An 11,497-nucleotide genomic window follows, 5' to 3' on the forward strand; every position below is an offset into this window, starting at 1 on the left:
GGTATGACTATCTTGATTCTGTCATAAAATCGTCATGGATGTACATGCATGAGAAAAAACGCGACCTAATGTGATAAACACGTATCATCACGAAAGTGTATTTTTTGTAGTGATGGCAATCCCTACTCCTCATGTTGATATCAATTGATGGGCATCTCCATAGCCCATTGATTATCCTCGTCAATGTGAGACTTTCTCCTTTTTTTGTCTTCTCCACACAATCCCCATCATCATATTCTATTCCACCCATAGTGCTATATCCATGGCTCACGCTCATGTATTGCGTGAAGGTTGAAAAAGTTTGAGATTATTTAAGTACGATATAATTGCTTGGCTTGTCATCGGGGGTGTAGAATTTGGGAATATTTTTGTGTGACGAAAATGAAGCATAGACTAACTATATGATTTTGCAGGGATGAACTTTCTTTAGCCATGTTATTTTGAGAAGATATGATTGCTTTGATTAGTATGCTTGAAGTATTACTATTTCTTTTGTCAATATGAAATTTTATTTTGAATCATTTCGATCTGAACATTCATGCCACAATAAAGAAAATTACATTGAGAATTATGCTAGGTAGCATTCCACATCAAAAATTCTGCTTTTATCATTTACCTACTCGAGGACGAGCATGAATTAAGCTTGGGGATGCTTGACACGTCTCCAACGTATCTATAATTTTTTATTGTTCCTTGCTACTATATTACCTGTTTTGGATGTTTATGGGTTTTATTTTACACATCTATTATATAATTAAGACAAAAGCCAAATAAAACACCAGGTTCTTCCACATAAGATGAAATAATATACATCGTTGATTAGTAATATTTACGGCTGAGATTTAACAATATTATATTACATACAAATATTCTAGACATGCACTATATTGCACATGTTAAATCTGTCACGTACAAGTACCTATGATGGAAACAGGGCAAGAAAAAGAAAACCACGTATAAAAGGACAGCTTAAAGTTTGGAAGCCAACCTCACGTTTGTTATACTAGGAAAATTGCCCGTGCGTTGCAACGGGAAAACAAATAGCACATGCCCTAAGCATGGCTCCAGATCCGCCCCTCCCCCAACTACAAACTGCTTAACGTTCGTCATGTCCTCTCTCTCTCTCTATCCCTGTGCATGTAACCTCAATGTAAGTTACTGCAATAATATTTTTATTACTACGAACAAAAATATCCCATCGTTCACATAGCTTCAGTTCACGATCAGTTTATTTAAATGCCATAGGTTTGAGGGCTTGTTCAGCATCATTGTCATACTCTTGGGCGAAGGCTTTGCATTGTGTACACTCAATTCAGTTAAAGAAGGCCCTTCATTTGTGGAATATCTGGGTTTTTTATGCTAATACTTCTATCCATATGACCATCTGGCCATGCAAATTTAACAAATCAATTTTCAATATAGCATATTGCAGGAATCTGAACAAATATAGAGGCATATATTTGATTGTGACAAATAAACTTATAAAATAAAGTCTTTAAGGATAAACATTTTTCAACTTCCAATGTTTTTGTAATTATCAAGCATGTCTCAAAGAGCGACATAGCTTGGAAAACCATGCTAAGGATTGTCTTATTTTGGTTTATAACCTAGGTCGACATCAGTGGTAATTGAACAATATATGGACATTGGGAGTGCAATGCTTGACGATGAGTGAAAACATATGTGTGACGATGAGTGTATCTTCCATCCTATGCAAGGCCATAGTTAGTAAGTAGCATATTGCAAGTTTTAGATACATGGTTAGAAAATATTCTAAAGCGAGAGAAACAAAATTGACCCTGGAGAGAGAAAACAGTGACTCTGCCTTAGGTTTCAAACCCCCTGATAACAGTGGAATTCGTGTTTCATAGTAAAAATAACCTAGTGTAATTCCTATATGAAAAAGAAAGGAAACACGGTATCAAGACAATCAAATATATTAAGGTATCATACCATAAGTCTTTGCTGCCATTCTTCTTCTTCACGTAATTGAGGGAACTACACAGCGCATCATGTACTTCATAGCACGCTTTACATTCAAAGTCATTACTAACCGAGCAATGTCCTACAAAAACATTGGAAGTAGAACCACCAGCACCCAACAAAGAAAATTTGTTCGTGGCGGACGATTGGACAAAATAGATGCCACAGGCTACCGATCTACACAAATGGGCATTACCAAGTAAGTTCATGTTCAGGCCCTTCCCTGTGTGACATTTGACATTCAAAATCATGATCAATTCAGTTCCTCTATTAAACCAGGATCATGAGTGACACTAGATTCTACCCAATATCCCTAAGAATCAGAACAAAGAGTGAAGCATTCAGAGCTTTCAACAATTGCCACGGATGTGTGTGTGGCAACGGGAGATTTTTTTTGACATGTATTCAAATTTAAGCAAATATGTACAAGCTTTAGTAGTAGACAAACAACCAGCCAGATTGGACATCCATAACTTTCGTTGTAATTATCAAGTGGTGCAAACAATCGATGCAAAATTAATTCCATCAATAATATGATGAACAATTGAACACATAATTTGGAAAAAGAAGAAGATAGGCACATGTCAAGTAACTAATTCAGGTTAAACATGGTATTTGACGAATTCTAGCATGATTTAAGTTTGCATGTCGAGTGTCTCTTAGCGGGAAATTCTTGGATTTTTATATGTTGGTACCTATAATTGTACGGGGGCCTTCGTGACATTTCCAATCCTGAAGACATCTCAGTTTAGGGATAATGATGACATCTTCCGGTCTTGACCTGTCTGCAAATAATCCTTAACAACTACTCCCTCCGTCCGGAAATACTTGTCATCAGAATGGATGAAAATAGATGTATCTAGAACTAAAATACATCTAGATACATCTATTTCAATGACAAGTATTTCCGGACGGAGGGAGTATAATTTAGTTTCAGTACATACCCATAAGCTTTTCAGCATGCAGACAACAATGGTACGGTTACCTAGTAAAACTCAACCAGATCACCTTGTGTGCATGCTGAATTTCTACTATACGGCTAGCTTGGTTGAGACAAAACAATGCAACTGATCTATATTCATTAATTAAAACAAAAAATACCAGGTGAAGGTATCCTAATTAAAGAAACAAAAGTAAGTCCCCGTAAGAGAAATAAGAAAGAACCATCTCTAGGAGGAGAGATTAGACCTATACCAAGGCATTCGTTAGCTAAACCAAAAGAAAATTTATCTCGGGAGCTTGCTTCGAATTGCTTACCTTTCCTGCTCAAATTTCCCTTTTACTTAAGAGAAAATTGATGTCTTGCACTTAAGGGTAACATGATTGAGAACAACAACACTGAAACTATCTTGTGATTTTCTAATAGAGAAGTACACAATTAATATGGCAATGACATATACTTATAACTTATTTATAGGAAAGGCCGCAAAGGACATACATAGAGGTCTGGTCACAGAAGCATCACCCATGAGTAGTCTTTACGCTCAGACGTTTAGAGGAACACTTGTTGCACACACTGCAATCTCACAATAGGAGAGAAAAAAATGTTACATATCGGAGTGGAGTTAGGGAGAGATGTTACTGCTATATACCTGGAGATGGTATGCGCATTCTCTCAAGCTGAGATGGCTCTCGCATCCTCGAAAGCGATGGTGCCTACGTGCGCTCACGTACTCGCTGGCTATGGCAGCTCCCATGTCCTCCGAAGCGGCAACAATCCTCGTGAGCTTGTGTCCTCGCTGGCTGCGGCGGTGCCACTGCGAATCCTGGCATGCAGCAGCATCGCGGAAGAAGGATGGTACTGAAAACATTAGTGCAGAAAGCAAATCCAAGAAAAATCTGAAGGCTAATGTAGTGGAAAAAATATACGCTAGTTCTCAAGATATTAAGAATCACAATTTTTTACATAATTCTTTATATGAATCTTTATCCTCAAACTTGTTCTTATACATCTCTAGATGCACACCATTTATTAAAAATAGTGTTCATATAGCAGGTGAATTCACCAATCAAGTAGCCACCCATAAACTGATATATCCACAAATCTAATTCCATCCAGCAAACAAACACCAACTAAAGTCCATCAATTCTAGATAATTCTGACATGCTTTCCCAGTACAAAGCTCCTGCCATGATTATAGCGTCAGAAAAATTCAGTGCAGGACATATGTCATTTGGCAGGAACACAACATCAGGAATCGCACAAAAGCTTGAACTCACAAAATCATCTTTCAGACCAAAATTCAGAAAACACACCATATGACCAATAGCAAGTTGAACCACACTAATACGGAAATATAAATACTTCAATTAACCCCCAGGGGAAGGGAACGGGGAGGGAGAAGGGGTGGAGTAAGTCCTGTTGTGAGGGCGCTCGAACTTCCAATCGAGGATAACATCGTCAAGATGGAGCTGACGGCGGACACGGCGAGCGCCGGCGCCATCACTCCCATCACGGCGGATGGAGATGCAGCGTCTACTCCTCCACCCCTCCTCTTCCCCATCCAGCTACAACTGAGGCAATGCCGCCGTCTGCCTTCTGGAGTTCCCCGCCTTCGATCTCGAGCACGCCATCCAGGACGGCGTTGGTATCGACCGCCAACCTCAATCTGGATCCGGTTGTGGCTAATGTACAGACTAATTCCCACACAAAACATTCATTAAGTTAGCATTGTCTCTTTTTGGTCTATAGTTCAGGGACAAGCACAATTGCTAGCAAGCCCCAAATTGGCGCAACCAGCAAGCAGTTGCTGGGTAGCCACCCATTTCCTCCCACCAGCTCTTCTGCACGCAACAAATATTCTCCCAATTGATCAACAAATCCCCAAACCGAGCAAGCATACACGAAATTAAGGAAACAAGCAATTGAAGGAAGCTGACCTTGTTGTCGGGGTGGGCGAGGAGGTGCCCCACGGCTCCAGCAGCAAGCACGGCATGCGCGCCATCGTCTACGCCGCAAGCAAAGTACTCCGCCGCGCCCGCTCATGGACGAGCATGGCTGGTGACGCGCCGTGACGACCGCTAACACGGCACCCAGGCGGAGGTAGAGGAGCTTCTTGGTCTGGTTCCCGAAGGTCTGGTTCTTGATCTCGCGGAGCGCGACCACCCGCTCGTGCTGCCCCTCCCCGCATCCTCCTCCTGCTGGTCCGCCGACGCCGCCGGGGCCCCCGGCCGCCAACCTGGCAGCGAGCTCCTCCGAACGCGTCCCCATGCAGAAAGGCGCAGAGGAAGACTCCGAAGGCGCGGACGCTCGCCGGCACCGGCCCGCGGCACGCGGCCGGCGCGGCACCGGATCGACCGCCGCTCCTGGCGGCTGAGGCGAGGGAGAGAGAGGAGATCCCGATGGGTTTATTTTTTCTCACTTTAAGGACCGCGGATTTAATACCATATACTGTAGGGATTTATTTGCAAAATTCCTGATCGAAACGTTTTCTCACATACAAAAGGACTGCGGGTTGATTACTGAAAAATACGGGGACTTTTTTGCAAACCTGCCGCGACGTACGACCAGAAGCAATCGGTGGTTTATTAGTAAAAAAAAAAGGGAGAGATGTCCACACGGACAGCAGACAGCTAATCAATTCCGATTTGAGTTTTGTTATAAGAGGAGGAAACAGAAAACTCTCACAGCCAAACCAGGATTTGCCAATGGTGGAGATTAATACGTACATGTACAACACACTTGATTGATTTCTGGTATAAAAAAAAGCGCAGGACACGGACACATAACATACACAAAGGTTGATTGATTTCCAATGAGAAGGATACGTTCTCAAAGAAACAGAACTAAGCCATGCTGAAACCACCCTCAAAAAAGGAAAATAGTCCACGCTGAAACCCAAGCCGCTCCTCTTAGCAGCTCCTTCCTGCTGAGAAGATTTCCGATGACGCAGCAAGTTTAAATCTTTGCCGCCGCTACCGTGTGTCCCGGATAAATGCCGGATAAATGTCAAGGAGCCCAATCGATCCGTGGCAGTATTGCCATCGCTGTCAACGGAGCCATCCCGGCAGCTGTGCAGACGCAACGCACTGATCTTCGCTAACTCCGTCAGATAAACGACGGTGGCCTCGGACCTTGCAGGTTCTAGATATCGTGCTGCCCAGATAAATGTGCAGCCTTTCCTAAGCACAGGCACCGGTGACGGCAAAGCTAACTCCTCATCCTACTTCCTTTTTCTTCCACCGACCAACAAATCCTCAAGCGAGATGCCGCCGACTGATTGCATGTACTGTTGGCTTCTTAACGTAACATAATCTCTTCTCCGCTCCCCTCATGAAAGTCAAGAAATGAATATCTACCGCCAAAGGGAAAGGTAGCAGTCCATCGCTTAGGTCGACCTGCCAGAGTCTATGGTGACTCTTACGGATAATTTTGATTACTGAGGATGTGCGGTGGTGGTAGCACATCACCGTGTTCCTGCAAAAAGATGTCTCTCTCCTTATGCTTTCATCAGTCGTGCAAACAAACCAGTTGCTTATAATTCTGCACTATAAACAAGATGTGTGCAATCTGCTGTCACAATGGAACAGGACAAAGAATCCCTTGCAATCATCTACGAGGTAAGCATGCTGGCCTTGGTTTATTTATTTTTCATTGCCATTTTTATGCACAAATAAAACGATGTTGTACCAGATCCAAAATTATTTTTCTTACCCATATGAATCTGGGGATATTTTTTTCTTAGGCTGAATATGGAGTAGCTTGGTTACTTGAAATTATGTCCATATGTGGTAATATAATAAGTACTATATATTATGGTCGATTGAATTTCTTTTCAATACTCTACATCTATTAATTTTGAGAGCATTGAAAAGAAATTCAATCGACCATAATAGATAATACTGCCAGAGGTGCATACGTACGGAGCCCAGGGTATTCACGACAGCAGCATATGCGTGAGATGCCTAGAGAATCTAGGGTACTAAGGATGCCTGACAACGTAGCGGATCCAGCGTATTATTGAGAGCAGCATACACATTCAGATGAGTAGCAAAATTGAAGTCTGAACATTACAAGTATTCACCTTCAACTAAAGAAAAAACCCTCTCTATCTTTGTCCAAGATAATCCATGGTTCATGTTGCTTCACAGATTAACCATGGCATGCGGCAGTCTCAGCCATCACATCTGCAAGTTTGGCACGACAGAGAAGTCATAGGTCATCCAGACACTTGGTAGGTGTGGCTTCCCAACAAGTGCAGACGCACGGATGGAAGGTGTACAATATCAAGAAGCTATGCATGCACAACAATGGCCATTGACTAGATCTGGATATGACACATCGCCTGCGATTGCCTAGCATAAGGTCTCTAATGAGCCCATGTGAAAATTACGATACCGCCTTCATGAAGATGATGAATACAGTTTGGCACCGTGAGTTTACGGTAATTTGTGATATCGATCTAGCATGTCACAAGCAAGGTCCATGATAAGTAGGTACAGTGCAATTGATCTAGCAAGCAGCGATGATGTTGAAACGCCATGAGACGTGGACCTTGAATCTAATATATCAGTTTATCTTTGAGACTACTGTACAGATAGGAAAAAAACATGTCTATGCCAAGCAATGAAAAACTACACAAACCAAGGTATATCAGTAGGAGGTAAAGATTGAAGATTCTTTTAGTATGAGTACATCACATACTTTTAAGTATCAATGCAGACTTCCCGCACAATGAATGATAATACACATTACTTCTCGAAGAAACAACTTGAGGTGTACTTGCGGTATAAGTTGCACTCTCATTATTTTGAATAAACTGAATTATAAAGGGTCAAATTTGTTAAATTTGGCATTTAAAATAAAACAAATTCCAAGCAGGTAATCCCTTAATTTATTTTTACTTTGCATATAGGTTTTGTCATAAAGTCAATCTTTGTAGTGTATGACAAGGTTTATGGGAAAAAGTAACAGCGTTCACAATACCAAATCAATATCATTAGATGTATCATGAATTCAATTTTCATGTTGTATAACTTTAATATTGTGAATATTTTTTAACAAAACACATCAGTCAGTAATACTAAAGTTATATAGGATGAAAATTGATTTCGTGATGTATCTAATGATATTGAGTTGGTATTGTGAATGACCATGTATTTAAGGAGAACCAGTGTCAATGTAACATCCCTCGGGGTCAGATGTACTAAAACTTCAACGTCCATATAGGTTACTTAAAAGAGTAAATTTCCCTAAAAAGACAACCGTAGGCAAGCACAATATAAAAATCACTCTTGAATTTTGCAATAGCTGGTACCGAAGGAGAACTGTTAAACAAGGAACAATCGAATGTATGTTGCATGTAAGGAAATACCATAAAAGACTCACACCACCTCAGATATTAAAACAAAGGAATACCAATGTTCAAGTGGGCATATTATATCATATAAAAATAGTTGTCACTTAGCAAAAAATCGTATAAATTTAGCAAAAGATACAAGTTAATGCAAAACTGCAGTTAACAAATCAAAATGAACAAGTTATGACGAGAGTAAGCAATCCATATATTAATTTTAGTGTTTATGCACAAGTGATTCCAAGATGTATAAAAGAAGAGAAAATAAACTTGAAGCACATGTCAGCTCATTGATTTAATCCTTGGTTGAAAATATATCAAAATAACAATGGAAAGATGAACAATAAGGGGGTGAGGATTGTATAAGAGAATGATGTATATGTGTATGTTATGATTTTGCATGCCAGGCTACGGACCTTCGGATTTTCATTGTGACACACCAAAGTCAATACCAATACAAGTTCTACATGATGCAAGTGTGATACACCATTATATGTAATTTCATATGTCTATCTCATAAGTACACCAACACGTAAATGTGATCATATTAGATATGTAAAAATATGAGGAAGATAACTTATATATTAAAAAATCTAGCCGCGCAAATGCGCGGGTCACCCTGCTAGTTTATATCATTTCTGGGTCGAACCTACTAACCGGAGGCCTAGCCCGTATTGCTGTTTTTTTGCCTATTTCAGTATTTCGAAGAAAAGGAATATCAAACAGAGTCCAAACGGAATGAAACCTTTGGGAGCATGATTTTTGGAACGAATGTGATCCAGAGGACTTAGAGTGCAAGACAAGCAGCAGCCGAGGCGGCCAGGAGATAGGAGGGCGCGCCCACCCCCTCTGGGTGCACCCCCTGTCTCGTGGGCCCCTCGGGCGGCCACTGACGTACTTCTTCCTCCTATATATACCCATGTACCCCGAAAACATCCAGGGAGCCAACAAAAAACAATTTCCACCACCGTAACCTTCTGTATCCGCGAGATCCCATCTTGGAGCCTTCGACGGCGCTCCGCCGGAGGGGAAATCGACCATGGAGGGCTTCTACATCAACACCATAGCCCCTCCGATGAGTTGTGAGTAGTTTACCATAGACCTTCGGGTCCATAGTTATTAGCTAGATGGCTTCTTCTCTCTTTTTGGATCTCAATACCATGTTCTCCCCCTCTCTTGTGGAGATCTATTTGATGTAACTCTTTTTGCGGTGTGTTTGTCGAGATCCGATGAATTGTGGGTTTATGATCAAGTTTATATATGAGAAATATTTGAATCTCCTCTGAATTCTTTTATGTATGATTGAGTTATCTTTGCAAGTCTCTTCGAATTACCAGTTTGGTTTGGCCTACTAGATTGATCTTTCTTGCCATGGGAGAATTGATTAGCTTTGGGTTCAATCTTGCGGTGTCTTTTCCCAGTGACAACAGGGTCAGCAAGGCACGTATTGTATTGTTGCCATCGAGAATAAAAAGATGGGGTTTATATCATATTGCATGAGTTTATCCCTCTACATCATGTCAGCTTTCTTAATGTGTTACTCTGTTCTTATGAACTTGATACTCCAGATGCATGTTGGATAGCGGTCGATGTGTGGAGTAATAGTAGTAGATGCAGCAGGAGTCGATCTACTTGTCACAGACATGATGCCTATATACATGATCAGGCCTAGATAATCTCATAATTATTTGCTTTTCTATCAATTGCTCGACAGTAATTTGTTGACCAACCGTAATACTTATGCTATCTTAAGAGAAGCCTCTAGTGAAACCTATGGCCCCTAGGTCTATCTTTTATCATATAAGCTTTCAATCTACTTTTATTTGCATCTTTACTTTTCGCATCTATATTATAAAATACCAAAAATATATTTATCTTATCATATTATCTCTATCAGATCTCACTTTCGCAAGTGGCTGTGAAGGGATTGAAAACCCATTTACTGCGTTGGTTGTGAGTTTGTGACGCCCCCGATTCAATCGTACACTAATCATGCACGCAAACATGTATGATCAAGATCAGGGACTCACGGGAAGATATCACAACACAACTCTGAAACATAAATAAGTCATACAAGCATCATAATACAAGCCAGGGGCCTCGAGGGATCGAATACAAGTGCTCGATCATAGGCAAGTCAGCGGAAGCAACAATATCTGAGTACAGACATAAGTAAACAAGTTGCCATAAGATGGCTAGCACAAACTAGATACAGATCGAAAGAGGTGCAGGCCTCCTGCCCATCCTCCTAAACTACTCCTGGTCGTTGTCAGTGGCCTGCACGTAGTAATAGGCACCTCCATAGTAGTAGTCGTCATCGACGGTGGCGTTTGGATCCTGGGCTCCAACGTCTGGTTGCGGCATCCGAGAAGAAGAGGAAAACAGGGGAAAAGAGGGAGCAAAGCAACCGTGAGTACTCATCCTAAGTACTCGCAAGCAAGGAGCTACACTACATATGCATGGGTATATGTGTAAGGAGGCAATATGAGTGGACTAAACTGCAGAATGCCAGAATAAGAGGGGGGTAGCTAGTCCTATCGAAGACTACGCTTCTAGGAGCCTCCGTCTTGCAGCATGTAGAAGAGAGTAGAGTGAAGTCCTCCAAGTAGCATCGCATAGCATAATCCGACCCGGCGATCCTCCCCTCGCCGCCCTGTGGAAAAGCAATCACCGGGTTGTCTGTGGAACTTGTCTGGGTGTGTTTTATTAAGTGTCCGGTTCTAGTTGTAATAAGGTCAAGGTACAACTCTGGGTCGTCCTTTTACCGAGGGACACGGCTATTCGAATAGATTAACTTCCCTGTAGGGGTGCACCACATAACCCAACACGCTCGATCCCATTTGGCCGGACACACTTTCCTGGGTCATGCCCGGCCTCGGAAGATCAACATGTCGCAGCCCCACCTAGGCACAACAGAGAGGTCAGCACGCCGGTCTAAATCCTATGCGCGCAGGGGTCTGGGCCCATCGCGCATTCCAGACCTGCACGTTGCGTGGGCGGTCGGAAGTAGAACTAGCCCCCTTAATACAAGAGTAGGCTTACGTTCCAATCCGGCGCGCGCCGCTCAGGCGCTGACGTCACGAAGGCTTTGGCTGATTCCATGAGGTCGAGTGGCCATATCTTTCCTGCGTAGTTGGTTAGTGCGTATAGGCCAGTGGCCAGACTCAGATCAAATACCAAGATCTCGTTAAGCATGTTATTATGTAGTAACCGCGATC

General features: G+C 41.9%; 1 long non-coding RNA gene across 1 annotated transcript; it reads right to left on the reverse strand.

Annotated features, from left to right (window-relative positions):
• Positions 1-3,279: 3,279 nt before the first annotated feature.
• Positions 3,280-4,958, reverse strand: LOC119280740. Its single transcript, XR_005138166.1, has 4 exons — positions 4,864-4,958; positions 3,576-3,749; positions 3,422-3,499; positions 3,280-3,342 (listed from the first exon to the last, which is right to left on the reverse strand). It is a non-coding gene; the product is annotated as an uncharacterized LOC119280740 (long non-coding RNA).
• Between the last annotated feature and the right edge of the window lie 6,539 nt (positions 4,959-11,497).

Source organism: Triticum dicoccoides, chromosome 3B (assembly GCF_002162155.2).
Source record: "Triticum dicoccoides isolate Atlit2015 ecotype Zavitan chromosome 3B, WEW_v2.0, whole genome shotgun sequence".
Classification (NCBI taxonomy): Eukaryota; Viridiplantae; Streptophyta; class Magnoliopsida; order Poales; family Poaceae; genus Triticum; species Triticum dicoccoides.